Source organism: Podarcis erhardii (genome assembly GCF_964252035.2).
Source record: "Podarcis erhardii genome assembly, chromosome: 3".
NCBI classification, from domain to species: Eukaryota; Metazoa; Chordata; class Lepidosauria; order Squamata; family Lacertidae; genus Podarcis; species Podarcis erhardii.
In genome coordinates this window covers 57060030-57080134 of record NC_138507.1, presented here as the reverse complement: position 1 = coordinate 57080134, position 20105 = coordinate 57060030, and the positions used below count along the sequence as shown (strand labels likewise).

The following is a 20105-nucleotide window of genomic DNA, read 5'->3' as shown; positions in this document are numbered from 1 at the left end:
CTGGAGAAAATCCTTTTCTAAAGCTGCTCCATATGTAGAAATGTAAAAATGCAAGTGGTGCAAGTCATATTAGATTATACCTAGCTTTAATTTTTTTTTGAACAGAATAAATAGAAATAAGGCTGGCAGCTATGTTACAGCAGATAAACAAGGTCACAGGGCTCACCAAAAACTCCTGCTACCCATTTTTGCGTTGATGTTGCATCATCTGGAAATGTTTGATCACACTTGGATGAGCAAGCCAGAATTCATCATGGAATCTGGTGAGGCCGTCTTAAATTTCCCTGCTAAATTATGGAATTTGGCAGAAAAACTATCCCCGGTAACTATGCAATCTACAATGTTGGAGACTAAGAATGTGGAAGTAACTACAGCTCAGTGCAAACCATATTGTTTCAGGTAAGTGGGGCCTCAGTTACTGTTAATGAATATGCTCATACACTTACATGGCTGTGACTTCCTACTGCAGCCAAGCATAGCTGTCACAATCCTTTTTAATTGAAGAAAGATTATCAATTTTATTCATTTATTCACTATAAACTTCCCTGTGTGTGTTTTTTAGACTGCATAACTAAGCTACACTCTTGTGTTCTAGAGATAGTTCACAAGGCTCTGGAAGATTGCCCAGGACACCTCCCTTCAATACTTTGGGGTGGGGGTAGTGGGGGGAGAGAGGGGGAACACTGGATTTACTTTCCCAAAGCTCCAAACTCCAAACATGTCATGCAGAACAATCCACTCTCATCTCTTCCACTTGCCACACTCTTGCCCACCTGGAGGTAATTTTGAGGGTGCTTGAGGTGAAAGAGAGGGAGGAAAGTCCCATTGCGGAATATAGCCATTGGTCCAAATTGTCTGTTTGAATGTGTTTTCCTGAAAGGAACTGCAAAGACACAATTCTACAGTGAAGCTCTTCTGATCCAAACAACTTTAGCCTCCTGTTATTTACTGTCTCAATTGAAGTTTTTTTGCAAGATAAACTGTATGTGTTTGAATTGGTTACATTTATAATATTTGAGAAAGATACCCACTGCTACTTTATATATACACTGACGATAGTAATTTTAGACTAAACTCATCAGCCGCCTAAGAAAATGTATGACTATGGAGGGAGGAGTTCTCAAAAATAAGTGGTGGTTTTCCAGAAAACACTGCCCCAGAGGTATATTTGCAGATATTCAAGCAAAGTGCAACTTAGGTCTTTGTAGGAATGATGGAATAAATGGCACTGCAGTGAGCCAGAATGAATAATATTACCCAGCTATTATTTTTTAGCTACCGATATCTGTGCCGAGGGGTCCAACATTAATTCAGTACAAAGGCTAAGATACCAAGCAGGTTTCATCAATCAAAGAGTAATGAAAGCTAAAGAATATGCCACATAGTAAGTGCATCAGTGGTACACATATTTATGATATTTTATCTTACCAGAAAGTAATTTTATTAGATACATATTTCACAAAGAAAATGAGAGTTTAAAATAGATGTACAAAAGATTCATACCGCCGATGATAAATATTATCTCATAACTATTACATTAATACAGCTTGGCAAAGGACTGAATATTTTTCTATGGAGAAGAAAGGAAGATTTAAATACAGACTAACACAGAGACTACAGTTGCTATTGCTGCTCAATTTGCCACACATAATTCTAAAGCAATCCCATTGACTTTGGCAGTGCTACTCTAGGGTAAATGTTAAGACTGGTAAGGGTTTGAGATTTATGGCAGTGACTGAAAGTTGTAGTGATTCACTGTACTAATACTAATACTAATAAAAATTACCCAGCCTTCAACCTAAGATCCCAGGGCAAGGATTAAAATATAAAATTAAAGATCGTTTTAAAACAGCTTAGAACAGTTTACAATCAAAGAAATAAAGTGGGTTCTAAAAAGGCACATATCAAGTGTCAAAACCCAGGGCACAAAGGTGTGTCTTCAGCATTTGCTCTACTATGAAGGTGCCAGACATACCTCTGTGGGGAAGGAATTCCACAACTTAGGGGCTACCACAGAAAATGCCCCTACTAAGCCACCAAATGGGTATAATGTTTGTTTGTTTTATTATTATAACATCAAGATTTTCAACTCTCAGCCTTGCCTCATGCACCCAGCCATCTCTAATCTCCACAAACTGCCTGTAAATCTTGTCGCACAATGCTTTCATGAATGTTGGAAGTTCATATATCTTGTACACATTATATGTGAAAAACTAGCACATAATTTGTGTGGCACTTGTTCTGTTTAGATATAAAGTAATAATCAGTTAAATTCATGTGAGCAGAATGTCCTGCCACAGAAACTAATTGCTGTATGGAGAGTGGAGTCGAAGAGGGGGGCAGGGGTTATTGACTCCTGCTGCAGAGTATGTCATATAGACAGGCCTTTCTCCCCTTTCATACCAAAGTATTAGCAGTGCTATTTTTCTAGAAAAAGAGGTTCAGGAGCTCACCATGATTTTCGCCCTTGTTCTCTTAGAATGGCAATGGCATCCACCTGAGAGGGGCCAGAACTGAGTTCCAGTGAGTTCTGGCTGAAAAAAACCAGGAATTTTTCCTGATTTAGTTTGGAAGACAAGAAATTGCATGCTCACTGGCAAGCACTAACACAACTGTGGAAGTTCAGTAACACTGCTCTTAATTAAGGAGCTGCTAGGAAGGTTTCTCCTGTTGCTAGAGAGCCCACAATGCCACCAGTTTCCCCTCCTTCTTTTCAAAGGTCATGATTTGGGGTTGGGAAGACAATAGGACACTTGGTGGGAGTTCATGCTTCACACAACTGCTCCCTCCATCTTAGGGATCACCTATTCATCTCCTCTGAAATCAGCTGAGCTGGGAACTTCACCCAGCCAAATACAGCCCACAAACTGTCAGTCCCCATCAACTGTATTTTACAGACCCAATCAGGCAACAAATCTTAGAGATATATCTGTAAGTTGCTGCATTCACTATATGGTACTCCTTCAGGTTTTGCCACCTGAAATGAAGTATTTAAAACAGCAACAACTCACATTTATCCATGTTGCAAAAGAAGGGAAAATAGTATTATGAATAAGAGTTAATTGTGTCTACTTTTTACATATACCGGTAACTTTGCCAATTGGATCATTATCTTTTAAAAACATGTTTTTCTAGAGCTGCTCTTTTCCATCCGTAATTTTAAAACTATTCCTATTAGTTTCCAGGATTACTTATTTTCTTGGAGTCAAATATTCAATCAAAATGAATATTCAACAAAATGTTCAACCAGAAAATTAAATCCAACCTTAACAATCCAAGGGCACTTGTAATTTATGGACCACTGGCTGTTATAATTAAATTTTTTTTAAAATGAACTAGAAAATTACTTAACTGTGAGAACAGCAACTGAATGTGTTTCCTAGCTACTTCCCTAATCTATCTAAATTAAAAACATCAGCAACACTATTGATGGGACTGCAGACCCAAGAAAGCGAATAAAATCTGCTACTCTTGTTAGAACATTTTCTCCTTGGCATTTAAAGCCCACCCATCTACACAAAAACTGGATTTTATATTTTCAAAAGTGGGGGATCAAATATTGCATGTTTCTTCCTCCCATCAGCCGTAGGTTCAAACTGAAACCTGCAGAGCACTTCAGTGTGATGCCTTGGAATGTCTGTTGTCTCATCCCACATTCCATCTTGAAACTGACTCCATGCAGATTCGATCCATGCCTCCAGCATCACCCATCCAGGCTGATGAAGAGTTCTAGAGAACCTGAAAGCCTATACATTGCACACTCTTCTGCATCGTTTTGGTTGGCCTATTAAGCATATTGCCATAATGTAGTGGTTCTCAACCTGTGGGTCCCCAGATGTTGTTGGACTACAACTCCCATCATCCCTGAGCTCTGGCCTTGCTAGCTAGGGATGATGGGAGTTGTAGTTCAACACCATCTGGGGACCCACAGGTTGAGAAAGGCTGCCTTAATGTGTATTTTGGTGCTGAAATTTTGCATCTCCAAAACACTGGGTGCCAAAAGTTGAATCACTTCAAATCTCCCACCAGCAAAGGCTGGTTGGGTCAAGGAGTAAAGCCTGGCAGGTCAAGTGATGAAGTCTGATGGGTCAAGAGTTGCAGCCTATAGAAAACACTCTGGTCAACTATCTACAGCTGTCAGCATCGCCCTTGAGCCAGTGCCACTAACTGGAATCATCTACTACAGCCCCGACTGGGCTAGGCGAGCTGGGTAGCACTTCCAGAGACCACCTTCTGCACAGGAACAGGTCAAAGTGCTGTGGACTCACAGCTTAGAGTTGTGAGCACCAGATTCACTCCAACAAGAAGACAGTCGTCGCACAGCAGAGTACAGCAGAGTATAGCAGAGCATAAACGACTCGGAGAGCAGCTCTGTAGAATATCTTCTTTATTCTATCTACAACTATTATACAACTATATACAGAGCTTAATGAGGTCTAAGCATAAATGAATGCTGAACCGCACTGAGTGCCTGCAGCTGCTCTTAGCAGCAACCTTATCTCTAACACTCAGTCTCTCTCTCTCTCTCCGACACTGACTGACTGACTCTTTGATGTGGTGCTGGAGCTAAATAAGTAGAGAGTAGAAAACTGCCCCTCCTCTCTGGAGAATCAGCAGACTCATCAGGAGATTCTTGGATATGGGAGGGGTGAAATCTCCTCAGTGTATACTTACAAGTCTACTGCTGAAACACAATGTCAGATATACAAGATATTGCCACCCCCATACAATCCAGACTGAAACTACAGTGCATTCAGAAAGAATGATATAACCTACATGCAGAGCAGATACCTTAAGGAATTCTAAGCGTTCACAATTAGTTGATCAGCAGGGCTTGCATACAGTTGTGCTTGAAGTTTTGCCAATTATGATGATCAGCTGATCACTGGAGCTTTTCTGTGCATTGCCATGCAAAGAAGGTCACCTGATATCACTGTGACATCAGGTGATTGACAGGTGGATGGCACACCAACCTGTCAAAGTTGGTGTGCAGGGGGTGAGAAAGTTAAGGATGAGGCCTACCAAATGGATTCCTGCTCCTGATTTAGAACGTATGAGCCCTTTTGGATTAGAGCAAAAGATTATCTAGTTCAACATCCTGTTTCCCATAGGGGTCAGTCAAGTGCCTCTTGGAAGCTAACAAGCAGGGTAAGCACTGTTGTTGTTTCCTAGTAACTGGAGGTAGCACATGGCCATAAGTTGTTACATGTTGATAGCCTTATCCTCCAAAGATTTGTATAATCCCCTTTTAAAGCCATCTGCAAGAATTTCTCCCATAGATACCACTCAAATTCCCCTTCAATTTATTTACCCCCATTTCATTCTTCTCTCAAATACTTTCCCTGTGCATTTTCCAAAAGGAAGAGGGGGGGGAATCCAGTTATATGTCAGCAAAGCAGGCATCAAGGCCAGTTTTCTCTCACTGTCAGTCTCTCCCACCTGCATTAAAGCAGCCTGTGTGAGTGGAAGATAGATCTGCCTACAAATTTGCAGAATTAATCCACTTGTAGCGGACGATTGCCTGCAACATTCATCCACTTCTGTGAAAACGGGGAAATGAGATAGCCTTTTTAGAGTCCCCATTAAATTGAAATAGTAGGAAGTGCCCAGCACTGCCCAGGAATTTTTAGAAACCAAAAACCTTTTATGATTTTTAAATGGATAGTATAATTTATGAGCTTGGACCTGTCACGCTAAAATTTGTGTGAAGTTACACCAAAGTCATGTTTTGGTCTACCACCTTGATTCAAAATGGAGCCTAGTGTTCAAACGTTGACAAGACCCCTCACCTTGGGAACCTTAGTGCCAAGCTTGGCAATATCTTGGTGGTGGCCAAACAGATAAAAAAAATGGGCACAGTCACACTAAAGTCTGTCTGGCATCCAAATGCTGACGGAAACTATCAATCTGACCTTGGGAAACCTCATGCTGAGTTTGGTGATGAAGAAACAGACAGACAGAAAAACCACCCTCCAAAATATATACTAGATGGGGTGGGTGGGGGCACAGCTTCATTTTTAATAGAGCTAATTCAGTCACAGATAATGAGTCGAACTGGAAAGACAGAACAAGTCCAAAACAGAGTGGACTACTCTCCCAAAGCTGCACATGCAGATACAAGTCAAATATTGCAGTCAGTGCACACTGCTGGTACATATAATTAACCAATGCAATTAATTGCCATAGAAGATTGGAATGGCCACTAATATATAAGGACTTTTAAAAGCATCTGATAATACACAGTTAGGATAGATATTGTGAAAATAACCAACCAACCAAGCAAGCAAGCAAGAAGAAGAAAAAACTGTTCATGGACAGCTTGAGACTTGGCAACAAACATCACCATCATGCTTTGTTTGTGTTGCAATCTTCCTTATGGCATGTGACTGATTCCTGCTGCATGATGGAATGATGACCTAGAGGGATCAGTGCCATAGCTGTCAACCTTCCCTTTTTTTTGCAGGAAATTCCCTTATTCCAGTGCTGTTTCCCACTGCTATCCCAGATTGTTAGATATCCTGTAGACTGTCCCTGGGATAGGTGAGGCTGCTGATCCCTTATTTTCAAATCTGAAAGTTGACAGCTATGATCTGTACTTGACAGTGCTCTGACTGTACTTGACAGTTCTTACATTATTCTCAATACTATGAGAATACACAACTATCTTAGCTATGCATGCTAATATGTTAACTGGCGTAATGATATTATACTGGTGTAATACTACCCTTCATAACAGCATACCAGCCTGGTCTTCCTTATCCTACAAATGTCTTTCCTAGCTCAGTTAATCTTCGGATCAGTGCTGTTTTTCTAGAAAAAGAGGTGCTGGAACTCACCTTGAAAGCCTCCCATGTTCTCTTAGAATGGCAATGGTGCCCACCTGAGAGGTGCCAGAACTGAGATCCAGTGAGTTCTGGCTGGAAAAAAAGCCCTGCTTAGGACCTAGCTATAGAGGGCTAATTACAAGGCGGAAATAATAGATACTTAAAGCCTGGGCCACTGGAGACTTTTTTTTATAAAAAAAAAACCAGATTTCACATGCCCAAATCTATTTCCCGTATGCATTTGTTGAACAATATTAAATTACTAACAAATTCACAAATAGCAGCAAAGCTGTGCATGGATAACTTAAAAATGAAGCTGAATTCATTGAATAATTTGCTCATTGCAGCAAATAGTTTCCTAAGGAGTTATTATGAATAGCAACACTTTCATTATGCATTACATGAAAGGAATGAAAACAATGCTAATGAAAAGGTCTTTTACTATGATACAGTTTATTGTTATTTAGTACAGAAAAGTGCAGTCCTGTTGTACTGGATATTCTTTCTGTTTGCTTCTGGGATAAATGTCATTTGCTAACCCATGTGGAGTTTACTTTCCATAAAGGTTTGAATGTGTTAACTATGGTGTCATGGTTCAGACATTGTGCTCAGCTATTGCTAACCTTTAGATTGGCAATTGGCAGCGCCCTGGTGGCTCCCAGACGTCTTTTCTCCACTCTCCCATTTCTTGTTAGCAATCATATGGTTCACCATGATATTTGAACAGTGTAACTATGGTTACCATTAACCCTGGTTTCCTATCAAATCAGAGAAGAAAATGAGTGCAAACTATGATCAGCAGTAACTGTGCTTATGTCTGCAACAATTATGATAAACCATAATTATTGCCAAGGAGGAGTGGGGAGGGAAATGATGCAATCCAAACAAGGTGTGTGTGTGAAAAGAGGACTTCAAAACAAAATTTACTAAATTCTTTGCTAGAATCACACAACTGTGACTCCAGAAGACCATTTCACCCTAATCTGTGCACTGTAGGGAAAACTCATAACCTAAAATATTTAGCAGAAATGCTCTGAACACTCTCCTTGAAGTCTTCTAGTAAGATGTTGCTGTTTAATTGGGGGAATTTGCCTTTCAACCTTCATGTTTACTTCAGATTTGTTTTCTCATAGCTTAAAACACTTTCTTTCTTTCTTGCCTATCTATTCTGAATAGGATAATGTTTCAGGCTAAACTTGGCAAAGGTCATGGGGATGAGGGACTCCTATTTCCTTGACAGTTGTGTGCGTGAATGCCTTACAACCATATAGCTATCCCTGGCCTCGAAAAGAGAATTGAGAATAGTTATGTGGACGCAGGTGGCGCTGTGGGTAAAGCCTCAGTGCCTAGGACTTGCTGATTGTAAGGTCGGCGGTTCAAATCCCCGCGGCGGGGTGCGCTCCCGCCATTCGGTCCCAGCTCCTGCCCACCTAGCAGTTCGAAAGCACCCCTAAGTGCAAGTAGATAAATAGGGACCGCTTACTTAGCGGGAAGGTAAACGGCGTTTCCGTGCACAGCGCTGGTGCTGGCTCGCCAGTGCAGCTTATTCACGCTGGCCACGTGACCCAGAAGTGTCTTCGGACAGCGCCGGCTCCCGGCCTCTAGAGCGAGATGAGCGCGCAAACCCTAGAGTCAGTCACGACTGGCCCGTATGGGCAGGGGTACCTTTACCTTTTATGTGGACACATGCACAGCTGGAGTGGCTAGACTATGGCTCTCCAGGTGTTTCTGGATTACACCTCCCATTATCCTTGACCATTGGCCATACTGACAGACTGCTGGCACTGGAGTCCAACAACAGCTGCAGAGTCATGTGTTAGCCATGACTGGTCTAAAGCACATGCAGACCTTTGGGACAGAGAAAGCATATCTGAGGACAGTTTCTGTATCCAGTGCTTTTTACTGTAATTTAGCAAGGCTGGGTCTGAGCTTTGTCTAACTGATACCCTTTTAAAACATTGATTAGCCTTAATCAATGCACTTGGGAAAGGCTACTTTCTTTAGAATTTTGCCTCACTGCTAGCATCTGACTTAGTTCTAATTACTATAACAATTTCTGCTTTGTATATTTCTTGCAACAGGAGTTACTGCCCACTTCCCCTGCAAGCTTCAAACCTCAGCAAAACAGGCTGTGTTCACACATGAAGGCTCTCCTCCATGTGTTCAATATATGTGTGCAGAGTGAGGGCTGCAGGCTCTGACCCCCCAACATATGTGCATTGGCATGCACACAGCCACATTGCAGACGTGCAGCTAAACATGCATATTACAGGGGCAGCCACCCCCGACCTATGGGCACTCGTTTTGCAAAACAGTCTGACATATGAGGAACACTTGCAGACCAAGATAGTTCGCCAGTTCTAGACAAACAGGAGCAATAATACAGGCCACAAACTTTATGGAAATGAGCTCAGAGAATTCTGCTGGATTCCAACACATAAAAAAAAAGGCTTTAAAGAGTAAATGTGTTCAAGACAATATATTTAATTACACTTTGTTAAGTATTTGGAAAGTATTTTGTTATTGAGCAATCTAAATAAATTGCCCATGCAGCACTAAGTAAAAAGTTCAAAGGTTGAGTAAGTGTTGCCGCCAAGCAAGAGCTAAGTATAGAAATGAAGTTGTTGATGGTGTAACAAATAGATTCACTTTGTTCATTTACATGAACTTTCACTTGTGTTACTGTTTTCTAGAAACCAAAGAAAGACAGGTTTTCCCTGCTCTATTCTCAGTGCCATAAATCCACCACCTGTTAAAATAAATATTAACATCAACAAGTGCAATTCTTTAATCAAAGATTATCAGACAGGCAATGGAAAACTGGTGCCTGGGAGAATTTTAAAGAATAAGCATTGAAAGCCTTTTCAGAAACCTCTTGTAGAATGTCCCCTACAATTATGCTGCATGCAGTGTATAGTGTATAGAGAAAAATGAATGCGCTTTAACTTTTGTGTGCATTTACTATTCTTGCCTCTTGGTCGAAAGGGAACTGAACCTCAAAGAGTGAACATGTCTAAACATGTTATGCTTTTTCACAAATGCTTCTGTTTGCTCTCATTCTAACAAGTAGCACTTATTGGAACAGTGGCCAGTACTTATCTGTCAGGTGCTTGATCTACACTTTACAGGAGTCTAGAAGAGCACCTCCTTTAGCTCTGTGCACTTCATGTTTTTATGCATGCACTTTCTTTTCATTACATTGAATGGAAAACAGCAACCCTAGTAAAACAATTCTGAATGGAGAAGCAAAACGAATGTAAGAGAGGTAGAAATAATACTGTACCACATGCAATCTGCAATATAAAGCCAATATTTTAAAACTCTGATAAAAACATTGGTTGTATTAAGAGCCTTATCAATGAACTCACATCCTCCTTTGAAGCTATATCACTAGCTGCTTTTCAGGAGAGTGTTTCTTGGCAAATGCAGCTTAACGTGCATAGGTGACAAAAGCCACAGACATTTGATTCATGGTACAGGAATGCTGTTCTGGTTTCACTCAGAAGCTGCAATGTGATCTGGGGCATTGTCCCTAATACTGTCACACCAGTGGTTGTACAATGCCACATTATTTTAACAAGTAGGCCCCCATAATAAAAAGTTGCAGGGTATCCTTGTACATGTACATGCATTTGTGTGTTTTAAATACATGTAATAGGATTGAAAACAGATGTTAGCACTATCAAAAACAGTTGTCCCTGATGTAGCTTGGGTCTTTTCTCATGCTTATTTATTTATATAGCTAGCTGCAGGAGGCAGTGGAAGACAGGAATGCCTGGCGTGCTCTGGTCCATGGGGTCACGAAGAGTCGGACACGACTAAATGACTAAACAACAACAAAAACTTTTGAACATTCAAAAGTGCAACAAGTCTGCATGCAAACAAATGGAGCATGAAGTTTCTGCATGCAACTGCGTGTTTGTTTTGGCCTGGGTGGGAGGTCTGAGGAGGCAATTTAAGTAGACTGACATTTGGTGCAACCTAAAGGGTATGGAGGGGTTTTGACTGGAAATCCTAACTGATATGAGACCTAATACAGTATTGATAATGGACTGCATTGCAGTGCTCCCTCTCCCACTTCCCCTTTCTCAATCCCAATCTTCCAAACTGCAATGAGGTATAGTCATAGCATGACCTCCAGGATTCTTGTCTAGTACTCTCAAATTTAACTCACAATGTGGGTATAAAATCCAGCTGCTCTCTCAGCTTTAATCCAAACATCCAGACAAAACTGCAGGATTGTTGTAAAACCCTCAGAACTTGATATGCGATATTATAAACTACATTGCAGGACTGTTCTAAATCATTCTCTCTTACAAGCACAAACCTTTCCAACCTGAGACAGTTAATTGCATTTGCTTTGGAATTTGCATTAGCAGGGCCATTTATTTTTCTAAAACATTTTACACCAAGAGCTTTATTTTGTGCTAGCTTGAGGATGGGGTGTGTGGGAGGGGTGGTGGAGCATACCTACTTGTTCCTATTCATGGCTTCATTAAAATCTTGGATTTCTCAACTGAATTCTATAGGAAGCTCTCATTTAACAATAGCTTCTCAATGTGAACCACAGGCTGACCTGTCCAATGAGATGGCTGTATTATATATGATATCTATGTCTGTTTTCCAAGCACTACATTCTATTCCTCCTCCCATCCTGTTTTCTGACTGCTCACCCCACCCCACAATAGCCAATAAGTATTCCAAGCTCATCAAGCATGCTCAGTCCTTACTGGGCTGTTTCTTCCTATAATTGTTTTGTACTTCTTGGAAACCTTGTTGTTTTCCAAAGCTTCCAAGTATATCCTGTTTGTGTGTGGCTATTGCTGTTTTGGCACTCTTATCTGAAAGCTGAAAATAGAATATAAAATAAAAATGCTATTTATTTATAGTTGTGTGTGTGTGTGTGTGTGTGTGTGTGTGTGTGTACATACACACACTGAGTCACAAGCAAACCTCAGAGACTTCTTGTCCCTGTAAGGAAAAAAAAAAAGGCTGGCAATTATTATTGCAGCTCAAATTATATGAAATGTTATGGAGGAGGGAGGTTGGACTTTAAGACCTACTAATAGCCTACTTTATTTACTGCAGTGTCACTTTTGCTTAATCTGTATTGACTGATGTACTGAAAAGACACATTCTTAAAACTACTATATTTTTAAAAGCACTGTCAGTTATGATAACATATCCAGCAAGACACATGTGGTCAGCATTTCAGTGATGCCTTAAATTTCAGTTACTTTTGTAATATCAGTAAGCTTCATGCAAAAGGTCACTTTCCTGGCAGAAGCACCAGAAAACATATAGCCTGGTTCAAGATTGTCTTTGGTATGCCAAGCCTCACTCCTCTTGGGGAACTGTGCCATTTCCCCCGCACGCGGTCTCCCTAAGTTACCGATACCTCCACCTTCCTTCAGTCGACTGTATACAGTAGATGGACTCCACCTCCTCTCAATAGACTGCATACAGTACCATAGGCTTTCCCTGCCTTGCAATATATTCTGCCTCAAGTATGTGGTTTAAAATGTCCTCAGTCTAATAGTGAGCTGGGGTGATGAAGCGTCCTGAAATTGCCATTGCCCATGAATCTGAATCAGAATCTACCTCCACACAAAATTCTAAATGTATAAATGTGGAATTCTCTGTTATTTGCCTGCTGGTTGCAATCACTTGTAAGCACAGTGCCCCCCAGTCTTCAGGCTTATCTCCAAAACTGTGAGCAACAGAAATAAATTTAACTTTTATTTTTTGAGAGAGTTAAAAAGAAGTTTGAAACTACCATTTTCTAGAATAAGTATCTTGGTAGCTCTTTTTGGACTACAGGATAAATGTAGCCCACCTCTGTTGGTAGGTGAAGACTTTCTTGTTTCACAGACTTTTGGGAACTGACTGTACGGTTTAATAGATTATAGACAGAATTAATAGATTACAGACAGAATTAATGATTGGGGTTTTCCACTTATGTTTTAGTTGTTCTTATTTTTATGAGAAATCGGCTCTGGATCCATTCCAGTCCGGCTTCCGTGCTGGTCATGGGACCGAGACGGCTCTGGTCGCCCTAACAGATGATCTCCGCAGGCAGCTGGATCGAGGCGGGTCAGGGCTGCTGATTCTTCTAGATCTGTCAGCAGCCTTTGACATGGTCGATCACGAACTCCTGGACCACCGTCTTGCCGACGTGGGGATCCAGGGCACAGTCCTTCAATGGCTGCGCTCATTTCTCTCTGGTCGGGGACAGAGGGTGGTGCTTGGGGGGGGAATTGTCATCGCGCCACTCCTTGGTGTGTGGAGTGCCTCAGGGTGCGATACTCTCCCCGATGCTTTTTAACATCTTTATGCGCCCCCTTGCCCAGCTTGTCCGGAGTTTTGGGCTGGGTTGCCATCAGTATGCCGATGACACTCAACTCTATCTGTTGATGGATGGCCATCCTGACTCGGCCCCAGACACACTGACCAGATGTCTGGAAGCTGTGGCTGGATAACCAGTTGGATAATGTGGGATCCAGTTGAAGTTAAATCCTTTGAAGACAGAGGTCCTCTGGCTGGGATGGGACGATATGGGATTGAGGGGGCAACTCCCATCTCTTGCGGGGGTGCAATTAGTGCCAGCACGGTCCGTTAAGAGTTTGGGTGTAATCTTCGATACCTCCCTCTCTATGGAGGTGCAGATTACAGCTATAACAAAGGCGGCATTTTTTCATCTCTGCCAAGCTAAGCAGTTGGCTCCTTATCTCTCTCGCCCTGACCTAGCCACTGTGATCCACGCGACGGTCACCTCCAGACTGGATTATTGTAACTCGCTCTATGTGGGGCTGCCCTTGAGACTGACCCAGAAACTACAGCGGGCGCAGAATGCCGCAGCGAGACTCCTTATGGGGTCTTCGCTGCGAGATCACATTCATCCGGTACTATACCAGCTGCACTGGCTCCCGGTGGAGTACAGGATCAGGTTTAAGGTGCTGGTTTTAACCTTTAAAGCCCTATACGGCCTAGGACCCTTGTACCTATGGGACCGCCTCTCCTGGTATGTCCCACAGAGGAACTTACGGTCTGCAAATAAAAACATCCTGAAGGTCCCAGGCCACAGAGAGGTTAGGCTGGCCTCAACTAGAGCCAGGGCTTTCTCGGCTGCGGCTCCAATCTGGTGGAACGCTCTGTCACAAGAGACTAGGGCCCTGCGGGACCCGACATCTTTCTGCAGGGCCTGCAAGACAGAGTTGTTCCACCAGGCCTTTGGTCAGGGCACAGCATGACTCCCTCCTCTGGCAATCTGCACAGAATTTTGCTTAACGGTTGCCATCAATTTGATTTTAATTAATTTTTATAATGAAATGTTTTTAGAATGTTGGATTATTTGATTGTTGTTAGCCGCCCTGAGCCCGGCTTCGGCTGGGGAGGGTGGGATATAAATAAATTTTATTATTATTATTATTATTATTAGTAGTAGTAGTAGTAGTAGTAGTAAGCTGCCTTGAGTTCCTGTCAGGGAAAAGGCATGGTATAAATATTTAATGATAATTATATAGGAATAATAATAATAATAATAATAATAATAATAATAATAATAATAAACAACTTCTGTATTGCAGTGATCATTCTTTTCAGAGCTAGTACAGAAAAGGACTTAAACTCTGGCATGCAAAACCTTAAGATGAGCAGAGCTGGATACGCAACTCTTGTATCCTGATTTGGCCTTCGCATTGTTTTTTACCTATTCATGTTCTTTTACTTTTATTGCATTTTCAGTGTATCATCAGTTGCCTTGAGTGCTATGGGCACAAAGGCCGGATATACATTGGAATAGCAACTTATTAAATAATCAACTCAATAGCATACATTTCCCTTATATTGCTTGAACTGCAAGGGTGGAAATGAAAACAAAAGGAAAGTTGATGTGCTACTATATAGGTTCAGTAGGTTGTCAATTAATTTTATGGAAAAAATTAATCTCCCCGCACAGAAAGTATGTCCAACTGTCATTAAACAAGCTGAAATTCCCTTGATTACAATTTTCATTAGTTAAGTTTGACAAAGAATCTTCCATTATAACCAGAGACCATGTTTGTGTTTTGTGATTCTTACTATTATGATCCCAAATAGATCCATTTGTAAGAGATGAAGTAGATGTATAATATTGGATATAGCGGTGTGTGTGTGTATTCTTCAAGCGCAATATAAAAGTGAGTGAATATGGATGCAACAATTATATTAACAGCCAGCAGAATTCACTGTGGTTCCTTGCAATGAGAGGGCAAGTATATCTGAAATTCTTTTGTAATAAGACAGCTACTTTGAGATCTTGTATAGAATGTCCTAGGAGATTGAAGTGTTCTCCTACTGGTATCAGGAATCACAAAACAGAGAAACCAGTAGCTGTCTTATTACAAAAGAATTTCAGAAATGGACTGGAAAGAGAAGCTTCCAACTTATTACCAAACTTAAAAGCATGGAGAGACCTGGTCTGAATAGAGACATTGGATTCTTATCTCATTATACATGATAAAGCTATTTTTAGCCATCTCACCCCTTGCTTTTTCCTGTAAGACCAATTGCAGTCGGTCAACAGGTTTACCACACCTGTCAGGCAATCACCCATTCCCACCACCCTTCTGAGTAAATACCCCTCCCCACCCTCTCACTATATATATAAGGGTCTGGTGACTTCTGTTTCAGTGTATCTGAAGAAGTGTGCATGCACACGAAAGCTCATACAAATAACTAACTTAGTTGGTCTCTAAGGTGCTACTGGAAGGATTTTTTTATTTTTATTTTTATTTTATTTTATTTATTTTATTTTGTTTTGATTATTTCTCTATATTCTCTGCATCATTAATGTTCTGCAAATTTAATGCAAGTCCAACTGCAGTCATATAACTATAATACAGACACAGGTGAGTACCTTCCTGAAGGGACATGCTTCAGAGTTGTTCCACTAAACAATAAGAAATCACAACTGGCCGCCGGAGAATGGGTTTCAGGACTGTCACTTAAGGAATTTCTCAAATCTACAGCAGTACTATCAATCATAAAACCACGGGAACAAATAGCAACAAACAAGGTCAGTGCCTGAAGCCGCATTTATTATTTGTTCAGGATAAGGGTCCAGATGTATGTGGAGTGGATGCTGAGTGACAGGAAAGCAGTGAGGAGTGAAAGGAATGGATAAGTGAAGTAGCCCGTATAGCATTGAATTACTTACCTTTACAATGGAACAACACTTAGAATGGGCTACAGGTTCTAGCAATTTCAACTGAAAATCAAAGCATTTGAACAAAATATTTCTACTTCTAGGCAATGTATAAAGTTTATATAGAATACTCTCTCTTAGAACTGATATTTTTGCTCCAGGATGATTGTCAATTTGTTTATTTAAAATATTCAAATACTGTACTACCCATTCACACAGAATATCTGCTTGGTGTTGATATACCTCCGTGTAAAGCATGGGAAGAAGAGTTTTTAATAACTCGATTCTGTTAATGTCCTCGACCTGGAGTGAGGAACATTTGGCCCTCCAGATGTTTCTGTTGAACTAAAAATCCACATCTGGGTGGCCAATGCTTCCTCACTTCTGCTCTTAGGGATGAACAAATCTGTCATTTTTTATTTCTCTGAGATTCCCATGTTTCCAACCCATGACCCTGAAATTAAGAGTCCCATGCTCTACCAACTGAGCAATGTTAGTATAAACATGGCTTCATAGGTATTTTCAAGACATGTATTTTCAATTATCCCCCCCCTCTCTCTCTCACACACACCATTCAAGAAACTCCACTTAAGAACAGACACACAAATAGAATAGCTTATTAATTCACATCAAGATACTTCAGTGCTCGGTTAATTCATAAAACATTGTTAAAGGCACAGACCTATCTTAAACCTATGAAATTAACTATAAGATATTACTGCTGATTTGCTTTTAATTTCTTCTCAACTCTCTATTTTCTACCACCATTCTGAATCCTTTAAACTTGAGACAGGGAGGGAAAGAGTGAGTAGTACCTGAAAACAAAATGTATGCTTAGAATCATAGAATTGTAGAGCTGGAAGGGACCCATAGGGTCATCTAGTCCAACCCCCTACAATGCAGGAATCTCAACTAAAGAAAACAAGTTTGTTTCATCTTCTTTGTGACAGCCCTTGAGATATTTGAAGATGACAATCATATCTCCCTCTCAGACTCCTCTTTTCCAACTCCCTCAACCGTTCCTCATAAGACTTAGTTTCCAGAAGTGTGATCATCTTTGTTGCCCTCCTCTGCACACATTTCAGCTTGTGAATATCCTTCTTAAATTGTGGTGCTCAGAATTGGGCACAGTACTTCAGGTGTGCAAGGTACTGTTCAAGGAAAGCACTGTTACTTCCCTTGATCGGGACACTATACTTTTGTTGATGCAGCCTAGATTAGCATTAGCATTTTTGCTGCTGCACCACACTGTTAACTCGTGTTAAGCTTGTGGTCTACTAAGACCCCAAGATCCTTTTCACATTTACTATTCGCAATACAGGTGTCTCCCCCTTGTATCTGTGGAACTGGCTATTCCTGCCTGTGTAGAATCTTACATTTCCCCCGACTGGAATTCATTTTGTTAATTTTGGCCCAATTCCTCAATCTGTTAAAGTCATCCTGAATCCCGATTCTGCCTTCAGCGGCATTGGTTACCTTTCTGGTTTGGTGTCATCTGCAAATTTAATGAGCACCCCCTCAATATATTCATCAAAGTCACTTATGAAGATGTTGAACAACAACAGGCCCAGGCAGAACCCTGCAGCATCCACTTACCACTTTTTTCTAGGATGGTGACGAACCATTAGTGAGTACCCTTTGGGTTTGGTCAGCCAAACAAATACAAATCCACCTAACAGTTACCTTATCCTGTCCACATTTTACCAGCTTCTGCACAAAAATATAATAGTTAAATCAAGATAAACTATGTCCACAGCATTCCCCTGATCCAACAAGCATGTACCGGTAACTCTAACAAAAAAAGAAATGTGATTCATCTGGCATTTCTTGCTTTTGAGAAAACCATGCTGGATCTTGGTAATCACAGCATCCTTTTCTAATTGGTCACAGTTTGACTGCTTAATTATCTGTTCTAGAACCATAAAATGGAGATGGATGAGATAGCAGACAATGTTCAAAACTCCCATTGTTCTAGGCACATTTTGCAACTGAGAATTTCATTAGCACGAGCAGTTTGAGTTCTGGGTGCAGTACTGTGCCTAAGATTTCAGATTAAAACTGCAGAGTGGAAGGAAAGGAGGACCTTTTTCTGCCACTTCCAGCTATTCTCTGAAGACTGGAGAAAAGACCATTTTAAGAATATTAGGTGGTTGGGAAGGACTACATCATGTGAAACATGAACATAGTGTTTTAGCTGCAGTTAGTTCATTTTCAGCTTTGTATTCGTGTTATTAAATAAACGTGCCTAGGCATTCCATTGTTGCGCCCACAACCTAGGTTTAAGGTGCCATTTAGCTCCTAGCTTTCATATCTCAGTTTCTAACGCTGATAGCTGAACAATAAAGATAAGAATAAGAATGAGTGTTCAAGTACTTGATTTGATGAACACAGGAGAAGACTGAAATACATGAAAATAACCATTTGTTCTGCAAGCAAAAAATTATTTTGAAGGGTAAATATCTGCTATAAGCAAAAAATAAATCTACAAAATCCTAAGTCAAAAGCTAAATGGTGAACATTAAATTGTTTTAATATATTATTGTAGTATTCTAATACTTTTCAAACTTAACTCATTTTGAATACAAGTAATTTTATTTCTTAAGCGCTTCAAAGTTATGTTACCTTGATTTTTCACCCTTAAAGGGATTAGAGCCTTCACACAGAAACAAATTTCGAAGACCCAAATACTGGCAAACTAGCCTGACAGTTTTGAGGAAAAATGCAAGTACAGCAGTAGTACCACACAACTGCATTTGCTTGCTCTTTCAATGTTTAAAGAGATCAGGAGCAAAGCAGTGAGCAAAGTAAGAGCATACACATATGAGAAGATCTAGCTAGTTTCAATGAATTGCTCCAAGGGAAGAATTTTAATCTTTAGGGCAGCAGTATATCCTGTACTGATCTTTTAAGCAGAATTAAATGTGTTCCAGGGCTCACCAGGTTTGGTTCTGGAGCCAGGTTCAAGACCTGTTCAATATATTTGATGTAGTAATACAGAAGGGGAGACATAGTATCATAAAAAGAAAGGTTATAGGACACATCGTATTGCTTCCAGGGAGAATTTACTGCCAGGGCTGTTACGTTTAGAAATCAAGCGCTGTTTCTCAAACAATGATAAATATAATTGAAATCCTTATATTTTGTAACTGTACATTTTCAGGACTACCTAACAAAACTAATAAACCCTACTCTTATAGAGGAGGCACACACAAACATCAAGTAATTTTGATTTTTTAAAAATAGCACTAATGATCACTTATGTCACCAACAAGTAGGAGTCAATTAGCTTTGTGGAATTACATGCCACACAATAATCATAGCAGCATAACCATCAACACTTCATTATTTTCAGGTAGAATATATTGTGGTCTGGAAAAGAAATATGGGGTTGTTATCCAATGACAATACCTGGTTGTACTGGAATTTCTTAATTTTTAAAGCCCCCTGGGCTTTTTACAATGGGACTAGCAACCTAAACCTACTAATGGTTTTAACTGTGGTTTTCACTATCGTAGCTATGCCCATCGTTTAGCTTTCTCATATCTTCCAGATAACCCTTCACCACTATTAACAAATTATTCTGCCTCGTCTTAGCCTACTTGAACAGCCCTATCTCAGTTGTACCTGCCCACACCTTTGTTTTTGGCAATGGCTCCTGAAAACAGAGTTTTCTTTTTCGTGAATGTAAGACAGGGAACAGACCAAGACATTGGCCCAAATCAGGGCTTTCTAATTTATAAAACTTAGCAGCTGAACACGTTAAAATATAAAGATTAAAAAATAGGTAATTGGTTAAAAAAAGAAATTTACCACATCCTCTGATAGCAAGCTCTGTGCATGAAGGGAGACAGAATTGCAGCCAAAGCCAGGCCACAGACAATCAAGGTGAAGGTATCAGACAGTACACCAAAGTTTGTAGAAATACAAGAAAAAAATATTTGACAGAGGACCCTAAGGGACCAACCTCCCCTTCCACAAGTTAACAATCCAATGAGCTACAGAACACTAAGTCTGCAATCTTAAATCGACTTACCTAGGAGTAAGCCCATTGAGGTCAATGAGACTTACTTCTGAGTACACATGTATGGGATTGCACT

The 20105-nt window shown here is 40.5% G+C and overlaps 1 protein-coding gene across 5 annotated transcripts in view; it reads right to left on the bottom strand.

The window, feature by feature from the left end:
* The window catches only part of NKAIN2 (sodium/potassium transporting ATPase interacting 2), a gene marked incomplete at its 3' end in the record, with an annotated part of 484396 nt that overhangs the window by 281691 nt on the left and 182600 nt on the right, over positions 1–20105 (bottom strand). The window lies entirely within an intron of this gene.